The following is a 27015-nucleotide window of genomic DNA, read 5'->3' on the forward strand; positions in this document are numbered from 1 at the left end:
TCTAGTAAGAAGATTAAGACCCACCTTGAATGAGGAGGGTCACATCTCAATTGAAAAAACCTAATCAAAAAGTCCCACTTACAGGTATTGATGAAAAGGACATCATCTTTTCTGGGGTACATACAACCTCAAATCATCACATAGTGTTGCTCAAATATATTTCAACTAGATAATCTATAAAGATCAGGTAGCCACAAACCTTTAAAAATTTTTGAGAGGAAGTTTCAGTATTTCTTGAAACTGTAGCCCAATACATCAGTTTTGTAGAGTATTTTTTATGATTAATATTACTTATTTCTTCAGGAAATATTCTCAGTGAAATTAGAATTGCTACATGTTTTTTGCTCTGGCCTAAATCATATATACTACCCTCCCAATTAAACCTTTTTTCCAACTCTACAATTACGTCCCTTGGTATATCTGGCCCTTTTTCCATGTGTGCATTTCTTTTTTGGACTCAGAGGCTGTCACTAGAACACTGAATATCAGTTTAGTGAGGTTAGGACTGTGTCCTATTCATTTTTAGATCCTTTGCAATGTTTCCCACCATACATTAAACATTAGAGAAGCTCATAACATTTTGTACATGAGCAAATCACCCCTTTGTAATATTCATACCAACAATAATATTGCAAATAGCTTAAGAAATATGCTTGTCTCACCTCAACTTCTGTTTGAGAGAAAATGATTGAAAATGATAAAAAGGTGGAAGGTAAATATTAGTAGACATTTATATTTTTTCAAGGTGGAAAGAGACCTATTCAATGTACAAATGTTTCTGGTTTTATAGGAACATATTGCAATCTAAAAAGTTTTTAAAAATGCACAAATATCCAATTACTGAAGTAATAAACTTTGATTGACTCCCAGTTTGACCACCAATGTTGCCAGTTGCTTTGTCTTATTGAAGCCCTACATTTTCAAGTGATATTGGTTATAAAACCAGTTTAATTTATAGAGGTACTGCAGAGTGTTCTGTACAATTTAAGCTCATGTAACTCAACTAAATAATTCTGAAAACATAAAATTGTCATAATATGAAACAAAATCTACTTTCCCACAATTCTGCACATGGTAAAGAAGAATTCATTTCAAAATTAATTACAAACATTTTCAACATGGCAAAATAAGCTAAACTCGTTTAGGCATTTAACTCAATTAGGAATAATATATTGTTGATTATGTCTGTACAGTTCATTCATCTTAATGTCTAACATTCACAACTGATTAAATCAGGATATGTATTCTGAATATTAAACACATGGACAATATTTATAGATTTTATTTCAGTAAATTAAGGAACGCAATTTCATTTAAAAGCAGGTAACAATTAAAATGAAGTTTGTTTTAAGGGAATGCATCATAGTCTATTCAAAATTTTACAGGTAATCTTCTGTTAATTTCTATAGATCTCAATTCTACAGTAATGCCATCAAATGCATTAGACAGACATCCAAGAGGGGAATAAAAATGCAGTGGAGAGGGCAAAATGTAATAATCCCAGCCCAGAAAAGAATTAAATTTGGTGATCAGATACCCTTTCTCTCCTTTCTCACATTTGATCCAACTGAGCTGTATTTATATTGACAGCTGAAAATAATAAAAGTCCAATTATTTTGATGAGGACTGTATACTATGTTTTGGGTCTGAAACCAAAATTCAGGAAAAGAAATTTTTTCAACTTCTCCGTATATCTTAATATCCCAAAGTTCAGATGATTCATACCATAGGGTTATCATACTGCAAGAGAAAGGTGAATTGCAACATTGTAATATAACAAAAAGAACAAAGTCAAAGGAATCAGATGATTTGAGTTAAAAATCAAGTCTTAAAGACATACTAGTTTTGTGAATAAAAGTACATTACAAAAAAGTACAATCTATCATATACTAGGGACTATAATTAATAGGAATACCTTACTAGTACCACACAAATACTAGGGACAAATAACTAAGGGCTGAAAAGAGCCATGGGGTATTCTGGGTCATGAGAACTGTTTTAAATGGAGAGTGATAAGGATGATACAACTAAATGATGATAATGTGAGATACTGATTGATTATTGTGGACAGAACATATGCCATGTGAAATTAGGAATCCCCTAATTTATAAGTCAAGTCCTCAATTTTGAGGCTTGCTCTTGAGAAACTTATCGTTGTAAAGACAGACAAAGTCCACCTATAATTATGATGCCTAGGAGTCACCTCCAGAGAACCTCTTTTGTTGCTCAAATGTAGACTTTCTCTCTCTAAACCCAACTCTGCAAATATTCATCACCCTCTCCCCAATGTGGGACAGGACCATCCAGGTGAATCAGTTTCCCTGGAGACGTGGGACACAGATTCTGGAAATGAGGTAATCCTGGCATCAAGGGGTTGAGAATGCCTTTTTGACCAAAAGGGGGAAAAGAAAGGCAACAAAATAAGGATTCAGTGGCTAAGAGATTTCAAATAGAGTTAAGAGGCCATCCTGGAGGTTACTCCTATGCAAGCTTCAGCTAGATATGCCAAATGGTCACAGTACTTTAAGCCCAAGTCAACAGTAATCCCCCAAATCCTAGAGACTACCTGGGTCCCTATCTGAGACTCTATAAAAGTTTCACTCACTAAGTTTATTCTTAAGAAACTTAAATCCTCCAGAGAGCTTCTATGCCAGCTAAGTCCCAAAACCCAGAGGCAACAGCCTCTTCAAAAACATCAACCAGTTGCATCCACTTTTCTCATAAAATGGACATGACTTTTCAGCATGAACAGGTTAGGGTAGTCACTGCCTAGACATCCTTAAAGATTGGGAAAGTGATTAAACTAGAGGAAGGGGTAGCTACAGACAAGATAAAATTTAACAAAGGATTATGAATACTGAATCTCAATATAATTTTATTTTTCGTAGTTGCTAGGATATTAGAATAGCTTGAAGGAAAGAACTGAAATGATGGAAATGTAACCCATAAACTTCTTTGAAATTTCCTATATAGCTACTTGTTAAATTTTAATCTGAATGCTATCACATTTTTGTATATATGTTGCATTTTACAGTAAGGAAATAACCGAAACTATGGTACTGTATCACATAACATTCTTGGAAATTTCCTATATAACTTCTTGTTAAATCATACTTTGGAAGTTAGCACCTTTTTGCATATATGTTATATTTCACAATAAGGAAATAACTGAAATTTTCAACCATAATTACACCCATAACTCACTGCTGTTAATTACACTTGCAGTAATGTGCTACCATCACTTCTATCCATTTCCAAACATTTTCAATCAACTTTATCAAAAATTCTTTACAAATTAAGCATTTGATCCCCATTCTCTACTCTCATACTATCTCCTGGTAACCTATACACCAGATTTTATCTCCAAGATTCACTCATTTTAATTATTCATATTAGCAAGACTGAACAATATTTGCCCTTTTGTGTCTGGCTTATTTCACTTAACATAATGTCCTCAAGGTTCATTCATGCTATCGCATGCTTCAGGACTTCATTTCTTCCTACAGCTGAATAATATTCCATCATATGTATATACCATATTGTGTTTATCCATTCATTGGTTGATGGACACCTGAGTTGCTTCAATCTTTTGGCAGCTGTGAATAAAGCCACTATGAACACCAGGGTGCGAGTGTCTGTTCCCACCCTACTTTCAGATTTTCTGGGTATATACCTAGTAGCGGGATTGCCAGATCATATGGCAATTCTATACTTAGCTTCCTGAGGAACCACCAAACTGTCTTCCACAGCAGCTGCACCATTCTGCTTTTCCACCAGCAGTGATTAAGTGTTCCTATTTCTCCACATCCTCTCCAACATTTATGATTTCCTATTTGTTTAATAATGGCCATTTTAATAGTGTGAAATGATATCTCTTTGTGGTTTTTGATTTACATTTCCCTAATAGCTAGTGATGTTGAGCATCTTTTCATGTGCTTTTTAGCCATCTGTATTTCCTTTTTGAAAAGATGTCTATTCAAGTCTTTTGCCCATTTTTTAATTGGGTTGTTTGTCTTTTTGTTGTTAAGTTGTAGGAATTCTTTATATGTTCTGGATATTAAACCTTTATCAGAAATGTGGTTTCCAAATATTTTCTCCCATTGAGTAGGCTGCCTTTTCACTTTTGGACAAAGTCCTTTGAAGCAAAAAATGTATTTATTTCTGAGGAGGTCCCATTTTTCTATTCCTTCTTTTGTTGGTTGTGCTTTGGGTATAATGGCTAAGAAATTACCTCCTACCACAAGATCTTGATGATGCTTCTCTACATTTTCTTCTAGGAGTTTTATGGTCCTAGCACTTATATTGAGGCCTTTGATCCATTGGAGTTAATTTTTTGTATAAGGTCTGAGGTAGGGTCTTCTTTCATTCTTTTGGATATGGATATCCAGTTCTCTCAGCACTATTTATTGAAGAGACTGTTCTGTCTCAGTTGAATGGATTTGGCAGCCTTGTCAAAAGTCAATTGAGGGTTTAGTTTGAACTCTCAATTCTATTCCATTGATTAATATATCTGTATTCATGCTACTGTCATGCAGTTTTGACCACTGGAGCTTTGTAATATGTTTTAAAGTCAGGTATTACAAGTCCTCCAACTTTGTTCATTTTCAAGACATTTTCAGCTATTTGGGGCCCCTTACCCTTCCAAATGAATTTGATAATTGGCTTTTCCATTGCTTCAAAGTAGGCTGTTGAATTCTGATTGGGATTGTACTGAATCTGCTTAGATTTCTTTCTACATCTTTGGTAGCTTTGGCTTCCAATTCTCTCATGTGTGTAAAGTGCATGAGCAAGTGGGGTGTAGCAAAGGAGGTTCTCGAGCCTCAAGCCCTCCACAGCGTTGCAGGGAGAGTCCCGAGCTGCTGCACCACTGCCATTTTCTACATTTACCCACTGCCACCACCCTCTAACTACTTGTTAAATTGCACTTGGAAAGTTAAATGGGTTATATTCCACAATAAAAAAAAAGTACATTATTTAGATTCTCTAGTTTTCTGTTTCATCCAACATAAATGTGAATAGCAATATTCACTTGCTATAGTTCTTCATCGTTGTTGAACAGTTAAATTAAATGATGTCTATAAAAGTGATTTAAAATATCAGACCACAGTCAAGTGGGGACAATAGAAACTGAAAAAAAAAAAAAAAAAAAAAAGGAGGAGAAAACAAGAGGAGGAGGGAGAGAAAGGGAAGAATAGGGAAGAAGGGGGAGAAGGAGGAGTGTCAATTTCAAGTCTAGCCCTGAAGTAGTGTGCTATGTTTTAGCTTATCCTGCCAGGAGATTCCAACCTCTGCTATTTAAAGAACATGCCCCAGGTAGCTATTGCCTCTTCAGCCTACATCCTAGAATGAAACAGGCAGAGCCAAAACCAACTGACCCACAGCTTTAGACATGGTTACCCCAGCTGACCTGCAGACCTGTGACTAAGAAATTAAATGTTCATTGCTGAATGCCAGTGAATTGTGTGGATGTTTGTTATGCATAATCACTTCAGCAATAATCAACTGATACAGTCATAGTTTTCACAAAAACACTTCCTCTGCAATTTCTGTAAATTTTGTGATTTTACATACTACATTTCTGTAATAGTTCTGTAAATTTTGCATACATTCTAATGTATGATAGTAAGTTCATTAAGTAAAAGAAAAGGATTCGATTACACTTGGAATGAACAATCATCCCATTTGTTCAAAGACTGTCCCAGTTTTTGCACCACAAGTCCAGCTTTCTGGAAACCTCCTCCATCCCGGAAAAACCAGTCCAGTTCATCACCTTCCAAGCAGTTAAAGGATGCACTTAAAGCACTGTTTTTTTCTTTTCCTAAGTTTGGGGAAAAAAACTTATTTCTTTGCCAATTTCTTACACTACATAACAAGTACACTCACCTTCGAGTGTATCCCTCAGATGTATTTTCAAGACTGAAATTAAGATTATATATAAATTAACTTTTTATATATAAATTAAGTTAATATAAATTAACTTTTTTTTTTAACTGCATGTACTCTTGGTAAATGAGAAATCAGAATAGTCAGAAAAAGTGATAACATTACTCCGTAATCTATAAAATCATATTGTCAAAAACATATAGTCTCTGAATCCAGTTTTCTGTTTTTCACTCAATACAATCATGTCCTACTCAACATAGAGAATGCATTTGTATTTCCAGTAAAGAAAATATTTTCTTTAGATGAACTTCTCATACAGAATATGAAGTTGTATAAATCCTGTGAAATTATAAAGGAACTACCATGCCCATAGATATAGTTTTGCTAGAAAATCAAAGGATGTAAAAGCTACACTTATTCAGGTATTTTCACAGAGCTCCAACTAAATGTAAAGCAATATATTAGGTGCCAAGCCAAGTTACATAAAATGTAGAAACCATCTTCCCACAAATTCAAAGCTGACAAACTAAAGCAAGTGAGCTATTGCTTTTTTAAAAGCTGGTGAGAATTAGCAAGAGAAGCATATTTTTTTTCTGTCTATAAATTGAGTGGTTCTTTTGTACTGATTTTTGTGATTGCATGTGTGTGTGTGTGTGTGTGTATGATATACATAAATGTCTCAGACTACCAGTGGGCTTCCGGTAATAATCAGGACACACATTCAAAAAAGGATATTGCAAAAAATGGATTCCTCTATTTTATTATGTATTTACTGTTTGTCTGTAAAGAGTAGGACAAAGTTATTTAATCTCTGTATCTTTAGTACCATGCATATCGCACAGCAGGTCAAGGGGCTGGGAGAGTCTTTGTGGAATGAATATTCTACAACAATTTCCTGAGACCAATCCTGACCTGATATCTAAGATACATTTTAGGAACTAGTGTGTAATACTAACCTATTCCTAAATTTGAATCCAAATCTCAATAATTTTTATCTATTTTTGGTATAATTTGGTATCTTCATTTGGCTTTCTAAGACAACTACCACTTCTAGTGCCCTCCACAGTACATAGTCCATTTCTGCTGTTAGTTCTACTTATAGCTCAGGTTTTATACATGGTTGTGTGTGTTAAATGTTGAAAAATAAGCCTCTGATATTTTCTTGCCGGTTTTCTTACAAGATAGAAATCTCTCTCTGGTCCTTGACCTGGCTTCTGGAGCCCCACTACCTAGATTTAGGCTTTCTAGAGCCTACTTAGCCTGATTTTTAATTTGGGTAGCCCATTAAATAATTGGTATATTGTTGTCTCCTCTTGGGATCTCCCACAGTTTCATTGTATACTTGTATTATTAAATACATGCCTGACTGAACCTATTGCTGCTATTTCAATCTGAATAACAAAATCTGCCTGCCTCAGAGACTCTTTCAATGTCAGTAAATATGGTGATTTCCCTGTGTAGACTCCTCCCAGTTTGCCTGCCCAACTTAAAATATTCTCCCTTCTCATTTTTGGTCATCATGCTCACATTTAAACAATTCTAAATAATTCATTGGTCACCTACTGCTAATTATTTTTTTATAACAAGATAATAGAGAAACTTTTATGATACTCAATTTATTATACTAAAGCTAATTTATGTTAACTTTGTGCTAACTTTTCAATAAGGAATCATGCACATTGAAATTTAAAAAAAAAAAGAAAACAAAAAACATTTATTTCTGTGATTTTTGAGAGTACTCTGAGAAAGAGAATTACAAATAGAATTCCCCATATAGTCATTTCTGAAGAAGAAAGATTAGGTTTCTTTACCGTTGAAGGAAAATTGTATACTGGTAATAGATGTCTTTACATCCCACCATTTTCTTGATTTGCTTTCCTCAAACATGAGTGAATTTTCTTTTTCTCTATGTCTTTGTAAAACATTCTTCTGAAAATAATTTTCAAACTCACTATTCAGCCTTTCTACTTTCCATAAAATTACTTTCCCCTATATCCACCTTATCTCTGATAATTACCTTTAGCATTTGTATTACAATGTATCTCCTCTCTTAGGCATTTCTAATTGAGTTAGAACTGCATATTGCCTCACCTCAGAGCAAGCAGTTTTTATACAGAATGTTGCACAGACACTATTTGTACTAGCAAATACTTATTTATGTGTCAGTAATCTTACCCAACTCTCAGTGAGAATCCTTTTATGACCACCCAGATATCCAAGGAAAGCCCAATCTCATATTTTTTATCTTATGCTCTTCTTTGTTTACACTTTGTGTCTCTCTTCTCCCGCAGAAGATAAGTTTTATTAAAGCAAGTAACCTTGTCTGTCTTGTTACCATTTTATTCTCGGCAGCTGTTGAAGTCCTGATATACAGAAAATGTTAAACAAATATTTGAGTGGACCAGTGAATGTGGGCAGTAATCAAATAAAGTATGCCTTTTATAATTCCTCATATCCTGTGGAGGCAACCTAAATTCCACAATAACAAAGACATTTCTAAAGAGCAAAGTAATCAAATAGCCATTTGTGTGTGTATGTGTGTGTGTGAAATTGATGTGGGGATAGAATTTTGATCAAGTGGGTTCAAATAGAGGATATAATTCTAAAAGAAATAAGCCCAGACCTTGACTTTCAAGTCATTCATTAAAACTCCAGTGCTTATCAAATAATAGGTACTCAAAGACTTACATTTATCACAGATGATAAATAAGCACAAGAATATATTTCCCTCTACTGACTCAAATTTGTGACAAACTGTGTTTTGTAGGAAAGTAGAATAGTCACTCTTATAAATCCAATTCAACCTCAAGGATAAAGAAGAAGTCAAATAAAACTTCATATTTTACCTTAAAGAATAACACAATCTCTCGAAACAAGGAGAAAACATTAATTTGCGGATATTTTTGACCCTTTTATATGTATGGGAATTTATCTTTTGAGAGCATAACATTTAAGCAACTGGACATAGTTAATACAGTAAACCTGCTCACAGAAAGAAGAATACAGGCCATGATAGACAGGAATTGAAGTTTCCAGTGAAAGAACACAACATACATATTCGTGCTTTTCAGAAAGACTGTTTTAAGAGTTCACGGATAATTGCAATAATAGACAGGTTGTTGGAGGACTTCCAGATGCTTGTATAATTTTATGAAAAAATTATGCTTGAGTTACTGTTTTTGCACTAAATTGAGATACTTTACTACAGCAGTGACAATTTATACATTTTTGTGCCCTCAACAGAATATTCAATGTGTCTGATTCCCCATTACTAATATCCCTATGGCAGAAAGATTTATCATCTGATTACATGGAGTTGTTTGGTAACTTATCAGCAAAACAAAACAAAAAAGCTTGAATTATTTTATGCTTGATTCCAAGGAGATTAAATTAGAAATAGTGAGCAGTAACATAGGTATTCCAGAGTTGATTTTTTTGAAATACTTTGGGAAAAATCCACTAGTTTTTCCAATACTCCAGGTGGTTTCTACTGAGCTTTTTAAAAAATACTTTGTATGAGAATCAAATGAAAACATATACCAAAAATTTTACTAATCCCTCATAATTATAGCAAAATAGAGTAAAATTATAAAGTTTTTGTTGTATTATGCAAAAAGTTAGAGGTAGCTAATTGTAAGACTCATTAACAATAGTATTGCTAGGACAGAAACATTATGTATGTTTAAAATCATCTCATTCTCTGACAGAGCATCTCAAGTGTTTTCCTGGTGATGACTGAAATCAGCAGTGTCATTCAAAATGTTTCTAATAAATATTCTTAAGAGGTATCTGAATATGCACAAGTAGAAAATTTTTCCAAATTTTAAAAGGTGGATCCAAATTTAAGGGAGATTTCACTGGATGAGAATGTGAGATAACCTGAAAGGGAATTCTGTAGTCTTTGTGCTTGTTCATCTTGACGCTATCCCTGCTAGGTGCTTTTAGCTTTTCAGATACTTTCTCACGTACTTCAAATTCTATGACACATCTGGGAAGTTCTGGGGGAAGGTGTGATTTGTTTCCCACCATGTACACTAGTGCAGTATGTTGTAGTAAATCAATTTTAAAAAGGAAGGAAAGAAGGAAGGGAGAGAGGGAGGGGGGCAAGAAGGGGAAGAAAAAAGGAGGGAAAAAGACAGGGAGAGAGAAAGTAGTCACTGATTCTCTTACACCTGGACCCTTCACAATATATTGAATAAAGTAATTATGAGGTTTCACATACTTCCTCAATATAACAAAGTGCTTTCCTTGAAGCTAAAGAATAACCTAGAATTTCTGTAAAGTCACTGCATAATGGAATAGAGCTACATCTTTAAAAATATGTTGTAAATTTGCTACTATGTGCAATTGATTGAATAAATAACATAGTGTTTAGAATATTTCATTACTTTAATACAGATTTAATTTTTCCTATAATCGATTCAAAATATTTAAAATAAACAAGTTTGGAAGAACAGATGAGTCAAACGGGTGTTAGTATTGTGAAATAAAATGCTTGCTCCTTTAAATAAGAACTGTTTCACAGATGAAGTTCTAAGATTCAGGTTTAATGTTATGGTGAATTAATTCTTGAGCCAACACAATAAGTGAAGCCATCACAATAGTGAAATCAGTTCATGTAAAGAAATGCTTGTCTATGTAGTCAACTGGTTGAGTAGTTTTAATGTACAAACTACTTCTCATAGCAAATTTCAGTGGGATAAAAATCTAAGGAATTCTTTCTCAGGCAATCAAACTATGAGCTAGTAATTCTATTCTCTAGAATCCACTTATATAAATTTTATCCATTGTAGTTGAAACCTTCAACCATGCCATCTGTCAGGATAAGTAGGATAAGGTTTTAATTACTTAGAGCAATGCAATTATACCATTAATGTTCAGCTAAAATTGAACCCATTCAATTTAATTAGCAATGCAGCTGTGAGTAGAGAGAGAAAGAAGTACTTTGAGATAGCCAACACAAGGAGCTAAAATAGCGTGTGTTTTTTTTTGTTTGTTTGTTTGTTTTTGAGTTGTCAGGTCTGTGTCTGGCACAATTGCTATTCTGTTTAATGCCTCCTCAAATATATATATATATACAAAGGAGGAGTTTCTCCTGTTTGTCATATGTCCTGTATATCTGACCCACATGTGGAATAGAATTAATTCAACTCACTGAGAAACCATCTTCCTTTCAATTAAAATTAATGCTTTTGTGAATGTGTCCTCACTACAATAAGAAGAGAGATGAGGAAGGTGTCAATGGTGTGGGGTGGGTTCATGAAAAGAGAAGCACAAAATATGTCATCACCTGAAGATGCCTAAAATCTATTTGTGGAGACACTGTATAAAGCAGTTAAATAAAAATGCAATGAAAAATATTTGTATGATACAAATAATTGAATGACACAAACATATGTGATAATATTTGTAAGAGGAAAATCTCAATGTCGGCTTGAAAAGAATATGCATTCTTTGTGGAGGCTGGGGTTTTCTACATTTCCAAATATGTTTTAGGTGTGATAACCATATAAAAGAGAGGGCGGACACTTCAGGCTGGGGAAAGGACGTAGGGAATGTCTGATGGCATGCAGATACCGTGGGAATGGTGAGAGCAAAGGAAAATCAGGAGCTGGGCCTTCCTGGGTAGAAGGCCTGAAAGTAATCATGGGTACTTGTAGTAGAAAGCCTTGAAAGCACTCTGAGACGTGCCAGCGTAAAATTTGCTTCTTTGAAGGAGCTTATGTAAAATAACCAAAATCCTGAAAATGCAACTATACTTCTTGTTTTGATCCTGGTAACACTTGTGTTTTGTAAATGGAAATATTTTTAAATGTTAATGCCATGAACATAAGGAAGGGATTAACAGGGTCAGTTCCATGAGTTTTCTCCTATAAAATACCACACAGTTGCTATAGCAATGTTTTCATAAAATGAATCAGAAAGAGAAAAAACTGGTATGTTTGGAGAATTGGAATGTTCAAAATTAAGAATATAACATAATATAAAGAGGCAAAGTGGTGATGTACTAAAAGCATGGACTCTGGATTGGGTCTGTCTCGGTTCAACTCCTAACAATAAGGAGCTGTGTCAACTGAGAGCTAGTTACTTAAGCTCTCTGTACCTTAGTTTCCTCATATGTAAAATGCGGGATATTGGTTGTTTGAAGGATTATATGAAATTTTATAACTAAAGCTCTTAGAACAGTGGCTGGCACTAAAAAATCACTATGCAAGTGTCAGCTAATATTATTACAGAGGTTAATTTTACAACTAAAATTTAATTAATAAGTAAATCCCAACAGTTATACAAAGAATCAAAGAATTGTCTAGCTGTGTGTACATTGCACCTAATAGGAATTATCCCCCAGATCTAATTCCTATGATCGTATGGTACAAATTTTACCTTAAGTTCCACCATTAGGTTCTATGTAATAAGTTGGATCAAGTAAGCAGTATCTACATTTTATGGACTCTTGAATTCCCCCTTTCTGGGCAAAAATCTTAATTATATGAGGCATAGGTCATAAACTCAAATCCTTTTTCAGGCAGGACACATCATATATATGTGAAACAAGAAGGTAATCAGTAAGGAAGAACTGAAGCTGTGGTCAAATGAAGAGGATGTCTCTGCCAAAAGGCAATGGGATTTGGCTATACAAATTATGTTTTTAGGCTGAATTTCGCTAGTGGACCACCAATCTGCAACTCTATAAGTAAGTGCAAAACTTCACCATGGAAAGAAAAGGCTTCCCTTGTTAGTGTTGGTTTTTGTAACAACTTCACACTCTTTCCTCAAGAAATAGAAGCATTGTTAGTAGCAGGGAAAGATGCAGTTTTCCTTCCCCACTTCATATTTCTCAGCTTTAGGAAATTTTTTTAAAAAGAGGGAAATGCTTTATTAACAAACATCTTTGAAAAACTGATCACGATAAAGGAATAGTTTCCCCCAAATTCTGAAGGTTTTTATTCCTATGTAACTCAGCCACATGATATCTTGAATATATATAGGTAAAAACAAACAAGAATTACAGAATCATTTTTGATGAATATAACTTTACCAGTTCATCCAGTTATAAGGAGATAAACCATTCATTACCCACCACTTTTACATTCAACCACTCCCTTTACAAACAGAATGAATGTTGGGTCAAGAAACTGATGGCTAAAATTTGCTGGAATAAATAATTGCAATAGCATGAATGAAAACCAACTCAAAAGCTCATCACATACTGACTTGCTGAATAAACTACGTAGCATCCACACAATACAATATTTTGCAGTTGTAGAAAGGAATAGAAGTATGTCTACATACGGCTGTGTAGATCCTCCTGGATATATTAAGTGAAAAACATCAAGGTAGAGGAGAATACATACAGTATGCTAGAGTAAGCTACCATTTACCTCAGAAACCATGGTGCCAAGTTTAATTTTAAGCATGGAACAAAAGGGTTACTATGGGCAAGGGAACAAATAAGAATAAGATGTAGTGGGCAGGGCTAGAAGTGAGACTTCTTTTTAATTATAAGTTATATTGTAGATTTTACTTTAGAACCTATAAATGTTAATATAATTATGAAATATATATACATATATACATATATACATAAAATAATTAGACAATGAAAACAAAATGAAATAAATGAATCTGTGTACAAAACACACAGAATGGAGGTGCGGTAAGAGAGAAATCTTTAAATGTTCCAAAAACTGAAAATTTCCTTTTCAGTAATTATATTGTCAGTACAAATATTGACAATGTTATTATGATAATGAATTGTGCTAATACCATTAGGAAACAAGATTTTCAGAATGAGAGAAGAGAAAAGCAATTGAAAAATATGAAAGAAGTTAGGCAAAAATCCCGTAATTTTAAGTTCAAGTTGAAAATGTTAGAACTCATGATACATCTTCCTTTGAAAAATGCAGACTTAGCTCTGTCTAACCAAAAGTTTAAGAAATAATGCCCAGCCTGCTACCAAAGATCATCCCTAGTGCCCTGGTTTAGGTTTTGGTCTCTAAATATCGTTCTCCACTGAAAGGAACCAAGGCTTACTGGAAGAAATGGATAAAATTCACTGCAGGTGTCTACAACATGAGCTTGAACTCTGTTGTTAGACCATGAACCAAGGAAGTTATTAAAGACTTCTTTGTTCATGACCAAAGAGCTCTTGATATAACTTGAAGAGCTTCCACTGGCAAAAGATAGAACAAAGCAAGCATCCATAAAGACAACAGCTTGAATGGATCAAAACATATTCATCAATATCTTTAAATCTATGCATTTTTAATGATTTTTTAAATATTAATGAATGATTTTATTATTTAAAAACTGGTAAAACAAGTAAATGGGGAGAAATCAACATTATAATATTATCTCTACTTTTGAAACTTGCCATAATAAAAAGTTAAGCCAATTTGCTGGAAGGAAAGAAAGAAATCATGTTACAAAGCCATTAACAGTTGACCCACTAAACTATATTTTACTGAAAAGCTATGACATCTGATTTTGGTGCCTCTCTGGGCAATGGATATTCAGAAATATGATTAACAGAGATGTAGAAAATTAGATGGAAAATATTTAGCAACCTGCTTAACCCTTGCCATGATATATTTTTAGAAGAAAACATAGTATCAGAGCAAAATATGTGAAATTTTTGAAGCAATGTCACTTTATTTTACACTGATACAACTAAAATACATTTGAAATCCTTGTGACACATCTATATGAAAACCAAATTGATCTGCTAGGTTATATTTTTAGGAATCATGATGCAACTTTATCAGGAATAGCATTTCTTTTATAAGCTTAAGGGAAAATTTGTCAATATTGCCCTACTTTCCTCAGTCTTCTTATCCCTGGAGAAATGATAGTGTTGTACAATGGGCACAGATGTTGCTGTTTGATGGTCTTGAAACTGAACTCACTCACCCCAACTTCTAGCGTATAATTTAGTTTAGCTTCAGTGAGCTTTTCTTTACTCCTGTTGTGAACCTGTGATCTGAGAATAAGAATTCCTAGTTTAGAGAGGGTAGTTCATAGTGAAAATGTGTAAGTTAACATTTATCTCAGTGGTAGGTGCACGGTAGATGATCCCTGGTGAGTTCCCTTCTTCAGTCCAAGATCTGTGGTCACTGTTAAAGACAGAGAGGTTTGAATAGTGACAGGAGTAGCTTTTCAGAAGATTCTTGATTTTCAATAATTCAATAATTCAGTAATTTGGATTAGAATAATTCAATTATCTAATGTTAACTTTATTAATACTGCTGCATTTTGAATCACGTGTTTAATCATTTATGCAAAAGAGAAATGGAAATAGAGGGTCAAGCATACATGATATCCACATTTTAATCTGAGAGTATGCCAGTTTCTCCTTTGCTGCCTTTTGATTTATTTGTATATCTGGTGCCACTGATATTTATAAAGTGACCTCTTTTTCCCCTTCTTCCAGATACACACAACCAGTGCAGGGATTTGAACAATTATACATGCAATGATCGCAGTATTTTATGGTTAATGTACCATCTTTTATGAGAATATGCTAGCATAATGATAGAGGGCTAAAGCATGTAATCTATAATTAATACAATGTGAACTGTCATGTAGGGGAAAATGGGTCTTTCTGCAGAAGTATAAGTGCAGTCATGGAAACGGCTATAGCTCCTTGATTGTAATTATTCAACCTCACTAGGGGTCTGCAGCTAGCTATTAAAGTGCTAGTGGTCCCTCATGGAGTAGTCTCCTATCCAATTAAACTTTCACAAGTCTATTCAGGAAGCATGCTTCAGGTTGTCAAAGACGTTGTGGAACACGACTGTGTTCCTTTAAATAGTGTAAAGCACCTGCATTTCTAATAGAACATAATGCTTTTGGTTACCTTTTGCATATAGATTTTGATTAGAGAGTTGGTTTGTCTGATTTGAACTATTAGAATCTCTAGACAGATAAAACATTTGTAATAAGAAAAAATAAAGGTCTTCATTTCTGACATTTTGCAGGTCTCTTTACCATTCTAATTTTTCCCCTTATATGCAAAAGAAAAGCATATGCAGAAATAAGTAAGAAACAAAGAAATGTTACAATGTTTTGAATGACAGGAAAACAAATATGGAGTGAAAGTTAAAATCAATAAACAAAGTATTTCACTACATATTTAAGAGTTTGTGCAACCACATTTGGCAGAAATTCTGAAATCTAGGAAAGACACAATGACTGATGCCAAACATTCTGTGATTTCATGAGTTAAGCACTTCCATTAAGAGTACTGCAATTTTCTTGCAAATTTCAAAATGACATTGACTAAAGGGTCAGCATGTAAAACAATAATGGATCTGAGGAACCCAACTGATGCAGCATGATTTTAACCAGCTTCAGATAGGTATATCATATATGTGTTTCACCTCTGTGTGAGCCTCCTACTTTTCACTTTCTGCACCGGAACTACTCTGACTCACTGGCATTAGACACCAGAGGGAAAATATTTGGCTTTCATAATGTGCATCACAGAAATATGGGGGAGTTAAATTTGTGGGCCACACTTGACCACTGCAATACAGAGGCCAGGGATAAATGCTGGCCCCATTTTCCCCTGAGTAGAAGGTTCCAAAGGCCCAAGAACCAGTCATCTATAGCAATGGTTAACTAAATAGTGAAACTTAGGGTGGCTTTTGACCTTTCACGCTTACACTCCTCAACCCCACTCAAGCTTTTGTCTCTGGCCCTACTTCTAGGGAAACCAGGCTAACACAATACAGTTCTCAACTGCTATTTACTAATATTGCCACTGTTATAAATAGCATCTCTTCCTCCACTTCATAATCTGTACACCAATGTGCTTACACAAGAAGAGCCTTTAAAACTCTGTAACGATGACTTTATGAAAAAACTGACTAATTTGAAAAAATCATGTCAGTAGGAATAAGCAGACTTTAGAGAAGAAAGGCTGTATCTTCATTTTGTTTAGCCACTTACAAACTATTTGTTTTGTTTTGTTTTGTTTTGTTTTATTTTGTTTTTGCATTAGGTGGTAACTGGATTGTCAGCACTACTATGAGTTGTTGAGAGGTACATGCAGGTTATTCACAGGTATTATATCTGCCCCCTGCAGTACATAACAATCATAAAACAGTACAGCCCTTCCTCCATGTGTGAATACCAATTTTCAGAAAAGTAGAGTACTGTTCCATCACTCGTCTCCAAAACACCAGTGCCTTGTCCATTAGGATACCAGCCCTCCCCGGAACAACAAAAATTGCTGTAGGAAGAATATCAAGAGCAAAGAATAATCAACTAATGCATAATAATCACAGACAGAAAGAACCTTGACAGAGAAAAGTGAAAGGAAATGTAAGATATTGTTGGTTTGTTTTAATGTAATTAATTGATTTGGTTTCAGAAAACCAGGCAATAAGAAAATGTGTATACACTAATAACTGTGCAAAAAGCTAATACCATTGGAATTTTATTTTACTTGTCAAAGACAAAAGTAAGTACAAGACAATAAAAAAAACTATTCATAAACTTGCAGCAAGGGAAACATTCTGGAATCACATTTCTTTCAGTAGGGGTTTAATGGTGTTAGAAAGGATAGTAAGTTTTATAGGATAAAAGGAGGAAAACTGAAATTCTCTAATTGGCCATCACTCTATTAAAGTTGAATTTTGGGAAGCAAGAGACTTTCTAATGAGTCTTCAGGTACACTTGTTTGTCTTCAGTTGCTTGTGAGGGAACAGGCAAGCAGTTTGGGGACATCTCAAAAGAGGAAGGATTTTTCAGTGTTAGGATTGGAGGGTTTTCTATGGCCACTCAATTACTGGAAAAATAGGAGGTAAAGGGGTGTTTTTGTGGTCAAACTGTCCTTATGGGTAGAGGAGGGTGGTTACTGTAACATGTAATATCTCCAATTGCATTCAGCCTTTCCAAAAAAAAAAAAAAAAAATTCTAAAGATTTCTGATGGCATATGTTCCAGTTTGCTAATGCTGCCATTATGCAAAACACCAGAAATGGATAGGCTTTTATAAAGGGGGTTTATTTGGTTACAAAGTTACAGTCTTAAGGCCATTAAGTGTCCAAGGTAAGACATCAACAATAGGGTATTTTCACTGGAGAAAGGCCATTGGCATCCGGAAAACCTCTGTTAGTTGGGAAGGCACATGGCTGGCGTCTGCTTGCTCCCAGGTTGCCTTTCAAAATGGCGTTCCCCAAAGTGTCAGCTTTCAAAGGCCATCTTTAAAATGTCTCTGCAAGCTGCAGCACCAAGCTCCTTTGGTCTGAGCTCTTATATAAGGAGCTAGTAAACTAATCAAGGCCCATGCTGAATGGCGGGGCCACAGCTCCATGGAAATTATCTAATCAGAGTTATCACCTACAGTTGGGTAGGTCACATCTCCATGGAAACAACCTAATACAAAGGTTCCAACCTAATCAACACTAATATGTCTCCCTCACAAGATTGCAGTAAAAAACAGGTGTTTTGGGGGGCATAATACATTCAAACCAGCACATCATAGGAAAATGTTAACAAAATAACAAAGCATGTTTCTAGAGATAGATATTATACATATATATAATATATGCTATCAGTACAGTATATAGCATGATTAGATGACAGACAGATAGGTAGATATAGATAGATATAAATCCCAGATAGTTACTTAACTTCTCCAAGTCTTAGTTTTCTCATTTGTAAAATAGGGTCATTTGAAGTTTTTATGAGATAAATAGCAGATAAGTGCTTATTATATTACCCTTAACACATATGCATTTTCATATATGCATCATATGACCAAAAAAAAAAAAAAAAAAAAGTCACAGTAATTCTGGGTGCCCAATTCATCCCAGTTTGCCCAGAATTTTCCTAGTTTTAAAACTGAATGTCCCTCATCATGGGAACTCCTTTAGTCCTTGGCAAATCAGGACTGTTGGTTATCTTAAGTAGTTCACAAATGAGAAATCCAGTTTTAGGTCCCACTCTTAAGTATGAATAATCCTTTCCCAACATACAAGACTTAAAAATCATGCTCAAGATTACTATAATTATATAATGCAGCTGCCTGACCCAAAAATATTCCTACCACTAAGAGAATACAACTGTCAGAGACAGAACCTGTAGGTTAGAGTCAGAGCTTCCCCATTTTGTATCCTTTTTTGGTTGACATACAAAAGCCACACTCTTTTGAGATCAGAATAAAAGATCTTAAAGCAGGGAGATGTGTGCAAATTCAAACTGGATTGCTTAAAGCCAGAACAGTAAGGGATGCAGAAAAGAATCCAGACTGAACATCCATAACACTGTTCCATAAACTGATGGAGATCATCAATTTCTCATGAGGTGATACAAGATTTGATGTCTGACCTCATTTTTATGCTACTGGCATGCTGTTTTGACCACATACAACATATGCCCTATGTATATAATAAAACGGCCTGTTTTTTTATCCTAAATAAATTATTCCTGTGCTTTGCTTATAGTATATACTCAATATGTAACTTACAGTAAGTGCAGGAGAAATATGTTTTGATGGAAAAAAGATAAAAAATTCAGTTGCTGATATAAATTCCCTAGTAAACAAATCCCTTCAGGTAGGTGTTATACCTGGATCAGGTCAAGATCTTTTAGCCCAGGGTAGGAATAAACAGTTTCTATTTACAGAGAATTATTTTTGCTATATATGATATATATTGATTATATATATACACACACACACACTCATGTCATGTTTTATTAGTAACTAAGTGATAATCAAAGAATTATTACCATTATCTACAAATGAAAATAAAATAAATGATAACCATGCTATGTTAAACCACCTCCCTGTATTCAGGGGCTTAGGACACGTTATATTTCCAAGGTCTCTGAGTATACTAGGAATTATTGCAGTAATTCTACGATGTATCGAATGTCTTCATTCTAATCAAGAAGCAATTTTTCATAGTAGTAATAATTGCTAAACTTTACTGAGTACTTACTATGTGACAAAGTATTTGATAATTTTTCGTTAATGTATCTCACATAATCCACAAAACAATCCTATGAGGTACTATTTCAGTCACCAATATTTTCAGAAGAGAAAAATTAGTCTTAGGGAGATTAAGTAATTTACTCTAAGTCACATAGTCAAATTAGGATTCAAATCAAATCTGTCTGACTCTGATATTAAATAAAATTCATGAATAGTTGGAATAATATTAGAACAAAAATTTAAAATTGGATATTCCTTTATGAACCCAGTGTTATTTTTTTCTACTTCCCCAAATGGAAATAAAATACCAAAGATCTTCAGTTAAATGCCTCTGTAATTTCAAGGAAGAAAATTTCTAAGGAAACAACTTCAAGAAAATATTCAGCTAGTCTCAGTAAATTTCAGGATTTTCTATGAAATTACACAGTTTCCAAGAGTTTTTTTTTTTTTCTAAATTAATTAGGAAGTGCTTTCCCTACATGAATTAAGAACATGAAGACCTATATGCAAAGGTCTCTCCTCTTAAGGAATTTCTAATGTAGTCCAGATCTGAGTGAATTCTTGAGACCAACTGAAAGGCTAGTTTTCAATAAAAGACACTGTTCTTGTGTCTTTCGATTTGTATGAGATTCGCATATATGGCATTAAAGAACAGCAAAATATATATGCTTGCTGTTTCAAATAATTTTGTGTAAGGCCACTGTAAAAATTCCACTGTCAGAATTGTTTATACTTTCTTTCCCAACACTTTGAGATGTCTATGCCTTTGAAAATTGGAATAAGAATCTCTCAACAGCTTATAGATTATCTTTGAAGGAAGCATCACCACATTTTAGAAACAGTCTTATCTAATTCAAGCTGACCTTGTGGTGTGTCAATCGGCTTAAATCAAGGATTGGCAAACATTCTAGATGAAGCATTGCTCAAGGCACGGTGCCTGCACTACTGAACTTGCCTCACCTTGTGCTGCCCGAGTTCAGAAAGATTTCAGAACTTCTCGCTCAAGGAATTACTCTCTCGATAGGTGTAGAATAAGAGAGCAGGATGGAAAAAAAAAAAAAACAGAAAACGAATAAGATTTTGAAAAGAATGGAGTTTTGTTGTTGCAGGGTACCCTTCCTCTGGTGAGTGAGTTCTGAACTATTTTTCCTTTTATCCAAAAACACAGCAGCACCCAACATCAAGAATCAGAAATACTACATTTGATGGGCCATATATCCTGGCTGACATAATATAACTCCCATGAAGTTTTCATCGATAAGAGGATATAAAGTTTTCATGACTCTTTCTGTGTTCTATTACTGGGTCTAGAAGTGCCAACTATGCTATATCACTAGTAGCTGTCTTGGTACTCCCTTAGTGGGTCCAAATTAAGCTCTATTCTTATTAATGGACCTAATCTAGCAGTAAAATATCAATACAAATTGTGCTCCAAGTGTTGCTCCTGAAAGGAAACAGGAGGTAAAGATGGCGGCATAGGGAGTTGTAGGGTTTAGTCTGTCCTCCAGGGCAGTGAGTAAATAACCAGAAACTGCGTGAAACAAGTGTTCAGGGGACTTCATAGACCAGATGCGCACTGTACACCAGCCAGGAACGAGTGGAAATGCTAGGGTGATAAATCGCAGTAAAGAGCTGTAAGTAAATCCTCCCACGTTGCCGAGGCTGGTGCCCCTCCCCCACTGGCATGGGAGGCTGACTCAGCATCACTCCCCGGTGGAAAACAAAAGGCCTTTCTCCTAGGACCAGGAAAAGGAAACAGCCACACACCAATTGCAAAATTTGATTAATGAGTTTGGACTGCTGAACATCAGCTCCAAGCAGAGATAAATTTACAACGCAAACAAGAAGAAAACCATGGGTAGTGTTGGCAGCTTCCTGACAGGATGCTGGTGGGAGCTCAGTGAGCTTCATTGTATCTTGAGATTGAATTTTGTGTGTGAGGTGGACAATAACTAGGTCATCGAAGGAGGAATCCTTATAGATTCTAAAACTATTATTCCCTTATCTATGTACTTAACAGAAAATTTGGTTTGTTTGTACTTTGATTTATTTTCTAAAGTCAATATCTTAAGCCCATACTAGTTACAAAAATATTAGTTCCCCCCAAAAAAGGGTTGTGGAAATGAATTTGTGGAAACATTAAAAAAAAAAAAAAAATTGGTTACCCCAAGGCTGATGTTCTTAACAGAGAAAACTTTGGCTGGTTGTTTGAGTCTGCTGAAGATGAATCATTTTTGAAGTGGTTTTGTGGGAATGTGGATGAATAGAACATGTTGTCTGAAAAAGAATTGCAAGCTTTTAGTGAACTTAAAAATTCAGACAAGCCCATCCTAGAAGAAGCAGTATTGGATGAAGTTCTTAAAACCCTTAAAGCCTCTGATTTGAAGGAACCTACTCTGGATGACAAAGAGCTAGAGAAATTAGATGATGAAATTCGAACTCTGGAAAGATTAAAGATCCTAAAACTTCAATGACATAATAAATACCAGTTGATAGCTTCAGTAACCAGTCACAAATCTGTAAGGTTAAATGCCAAAGTAGAAGAAGCCACTAAAAAGTTGAAGAAGAGTCAAAAATTTCCAAATGCTCTGAATACTAAAATCAGTAATGACCTTCAGGCACTTACTGATAGAGTTGCAAAATTGAAGATATTCTTCAAACATTCTAATTTATGGTAAGAGATGAATCCACTGGTGCTACAGCTCAATTTCCCTTGGAAAACTATCTAAGTCAGGAGAAGCAAAGCACAGCAGCATTAACCTTATATACCAAAAAAGCAGTTCTTTCAGGGTATACATGAAGTAGTTGAAAGTTCAAATGAAGAAAATTTTCAACTATTTGGTATACAAACATCATTTATTTGTGATAACTTAGAAATCCTTGAGGAGAGATGGCTAGAGATGACCAGGCTACAGTTAGCATACTTTATGCTCAACATAAGTTAATTCAACTGAAAATAAGTAATTTGAGCAGGAAGTCAACTATAAAATGGACAAAGGAGAATCTTTATAGCCTAACCAACAAGGCTGTTGGCAAAGAAAATTTGCATGCTAAATTTTCTACCTTGATCAGTGGAATTCTAAAACTTGTAGAACAATCACTCATATGAAAGACAAAATTTGCCTGCTGTGATAAGAGAGAATGCCCAATTGTTGAACATAGCCAGTTTTAAAGGGAGATTTTGCTCTGCATGTTGCCAAGCAAGACTATTATAAAATAAAACAACAATTAGTTTTAAAGTTAATAAAGCAAAAGGTATCATTTGAACTTCTACAGATATCATATGAAATTGAATTGAGAAAGCATTGGAACATATATCATTAACTTGAAAATTTGGTTAAAGAAGTTAGTCAAAGTACTAAGGTGCTAGACCATAGATTAGAAACGCTAACAAACTCATCAGTTGTCCGGCGCCGCCCCGCTCGACCCCTGTTCCCCGGCCGGCGAGGGGAGAAACAAGGGATGAGAGAGAGAGAGATGCAGACCACGCAAACTGACCTGGCTGGAAGTCACGACTCGAGCCACACGGCGGTTGCGAGAGCAAGTCTTTTACTGAAGCCAGATAAGCATTCTCTGTTACAGGTTTCCACGCGGGGCAGAGTGCCTCGCGGGAGAGCAGCCTCGATGTGGCCGTCAGGTACGGCTCCTAGTGGGCTGTCTCCCCGAGGTTCGCTTGGGCAAACTCTTAAGTACTCTACTCATAACCAATGATCTAGCGCCGCGCATATGCACTCAATTGGCAGATAGGAATAGTGAGTGTGCACGTCATAAGCGGAAGCAGGATATGGGCGCCATCTTGGCTCATTCGATGGGCGGGGGGACTTTGGAGCAGGTTTACAGCGCATGCGCTATGCCCGTCCCGGGAGACGGCTCTCCACATCTCCCCCTTTATTATTTATATCGACCCAGTGTCCCCAGTGATGAGTGTGCTCCCGTGAACCCAGATGGCTCACAATTTGTTCCGGTGCTTTGGGGAGTCTGGACTAGGTCTCAGCCATTTAGCGGCGGAGCCTCTAGCACCGACCAGAATGCTCACCTCATATGGAGACAGGAGAGTCCGTGAGCTGGAAACAACATGACTCTCCCTGCAGTGCTTTGCTTTGCAACTGGGGGACAAAGGCGGGGGCAGGGATAGCATTAACCAGAGTCGGAGGTGTCACTAGGCGTCCCTATGCATTGGCTAGAGTCAAGTCTGGCCACAACTATGACTCTGCCTTAGGGACCTACCTGAGACAAAAATTATGACTGCTGGCGTCGCCCGTTATACCCGGGACACAGCTGCGCGCTTAGCTACAAACCTCGCTCCCGAGTGCCCCGCCCGAGGCGGCCAGGATGGGGTATGGCCATCAGAATGGTCGCTGTTGGGGGTATCAAAGGTGGAGGACATAGCCATCATAATGGTAACACGGTACTGCCGCGCTTGAAACAGGCGTTCTAGCAAAGATTTAACAATGACTAATCCCACCAATAGTCCCACCATCAAGAGAATCCAATTAGTCAAATTGGGCCAAGAGAACCAAGAGGTGACTTGGTCTCACAGATTTTTTACAGTCTCGCCCAGTGTGGAAAGGTCGAAACTAACAGGCTTCAATTTCCTAATGTTCTCAAGTCCCTGAAGGTCGGATTTCACTTGGCCGGAGAGATTGGTGAAGTTGGGGAGATAAGTGTCCTTGAGCCACTCGGCGACATCTTGCTGCTCCTCTGTCAAGTTCACCCTAACCGGGGTGACACAAAGCCTCCCGAATAACCATCGGGTATCACACGTCTGCTGGAGAACTCTCCAGAGTCCATCTATTTCTAGTCCAAGTTCATCTATCTCCGCTAGGAGTTTCTGAATGGCCTGGAAATTTAAGTTCAGCATCTGATTGTGGCGGCGTAGCACGTCTCGGGTAAGGTATGCCTCTTGGACGCCTAGACTTAGAGAAGGGGATATTGTTAAGTGAAACAACTTGAGAAACAGGGCCAACCCAGTCGGTTGCCTTGACGGGGAGCCAGACATAACTTGGGCGATACACTAGGATAGCGGGGCGGCGAGGCATCCGGGTCTTTGGAACGGTTGCAGACTGTAGGAGCAAACCCCGGAAGGAAAAGGCACCTTTGAGTCTCATTTTTACTCAAGATCCCTTCACAAGACTGGCGGCTCTTCCCTGTAACGTTAAGAAATTCAAGCAAGACTCCCTTACTTAACTCGCCATTACCAGTTTCACAAGTAGCATTCGCCGCAACTGTGGTGTTGACAACCTTGACAGAGAGGTTAGCAAAAGAGAGGATCAGTGTGTACTCGTTGAAGCTTGTGGAGGAAATATTTCTGTCAGAAGGCAGGTGGTGGAGACCTAGAGACAGGGTACGAGTGAAAAACACAGGAGAGGCGGGAGACCCAGCAGAGAATGGGGCCAGGGTCGGGGGATGATGCCACAGGCCCCAAAGACCACTCTCCTGCGCTACCACAGTTCCACTAAAAAAAAGAAAAAGGCAGATTAGAAGGATTGCTATAGGAGAGCAAAGAACAGAGTTACCGATCCTCTTTTTGGGCAACCGCGGGGTGGTCAGTCCTACTATTATCGTCTTGTCGGTCGTCGCCATCATCAGCAGGGTCGGAGGCTTGGTCTAATGGTTCAGGTTGTATATTCGTTGGCGTTTCTGACAGCTGTTCCTTGGCTTCTTCAGGTGATGTCACGGTTCTCACCAGTCTTTCCGGAACCCACACTGGTTGACGTCCTGGTTCCTGGGGAAAAACACAAACAGAGCCTCTGGCCCAGCTGAGCACCGGGTCAGGGCCTTTCCACTGCCCCGACAGGACATCCTTCCAACGGACTAGACCTCTATGCTGAGGACTCGGGGTGGTGTGTTGCAGGGCAGGTGTCACTCCCTGTGAATTTTCATTTAAAAAATTGTATGTAAATAAGGCTATAGACAATTGAGCCTTTGGGGACAAGCCGTGACCTATCCCCCCTTTCTGTTTCCTAAGCAGGTCTTTGAGCGACCTGTGCGCTCTCTCGATGATTCCTTGCCCTTGAGGGTTATAGGGGATGCCATGTTTCAATTGGACACCCATGTTGTCACAAAATTTTTGGAAGGATTTACTAGTGTAGGCTGGTCCGTTGTCTGTCTTTAACGTTTTTGGCTTACCCCAAGCCGCCCATGCAGCCAAGCAGTGTGCAACAACGTGGGAGACTCTTTCTCCTGGTTCAGCAGAGGCAAACAAAACTTGGGAATATGTGTCTATCGACACGTGTAAGTACTTGACCTTACCATACTCTGAATGATGAGTGACATCCATCTGCCAAGTATCCCCTGGGGTGAGACCCCTAGGGTTGACCCCAACCGAGGGGACTGCTCTCTGCTCTGCACAATTGTTGCAGGCTCGGACAATATCTCGAGCAGCTGCACGTGGTATGCTGAACCGCTTAGCTAGGGTGCCTGCATTGATGTGAAACTTGGCGTGGAACTCTCGGGCCTGTTGATATGGCACCAGTGTGGGAAAGATGTGTAGCTGTCGAGTGGCCACATCTACGATGTGGTTTCCCTGGGCCATGGGGCCAGGCAAGCCCGTGTGGGCTCTGATATGAGTTATGTAGAAAGGGTGTCGCCTGGCCCATATAACTTCCTGTAATTTGATAAAGAATGTTCTTACTGTAGATGAATACCTAATAGTGCCCACTGTCTCTAGTATCTGTACAGAGTTTACAACATAAGCAGAGTCCGAGACAACATTCAAGGGTTCAGAGAGGCTTTTCAGAACAGTGATGATAACCTGTAGCTCTACCCATTGAGGCCTTTGTGGATGGAAGAGTACTGTTTTGGGAGTGTCCCCCTCGACACAATACGCCCCTGTGCCGGAGCTGGAGCCGTCTGTGTACACAGTGGGGGCATCCGCTAGCGGCTTAGGCGAGGTCACCTTAGGAAAAATCACTGGGTGCCGAGCGACAAACTGCAAGAGGGGAGCTTTAGGGAATTGATTGTTAATGCTTCCGAGAAATGTACACCGGAGGACGGCCCATTGATCGATACATCCAGTGAGTATCTCAAGCTGTTGGGAAGAATAAGGCACTCGGAGATTTCTGGGTTGCTGGCCGAAATGCTGTACCGCTCTTTTAATACACTCCAGGGCTAACTCTGCAACCGCTGTAGGATAATGCTCTAGAACCTTCCGGGGGGAAACCCCAGGGTGGATCCAGAGCAGCGGTCCTT

The 27015-nt window shown here is 37.0% G+C and overlaps 1 pseudogene; it reads left to right on the top strand.

Annotated features, from left to right (window-relative positions):
* The first annotated feature begins 21393 nt into the window (after window positions 1-21393).
* LOC119532982 lies at window positions 21394-26090 on the top strand (annotated as a pseudogene).
* The last annotated feature ends 925 nt before the right edge of the window (window positions 26091-27015 follow it).

Source organism: Choloepus didactylus, chromosome 4 (genome assembly GCF_015220235.1).
Source record: "Choloepus didactylus isolate mChoDid1 chromosome 4, mChoDid1.pri, whole genome shotgun sequence".
Classification (NCBI taxonomy): domain Eukaryota; kingdom Metazoa; phylum Chordata; class Mammalia; order Pilosa; family Megalonychidae; genus Choloepus; species Choloepus didactylus.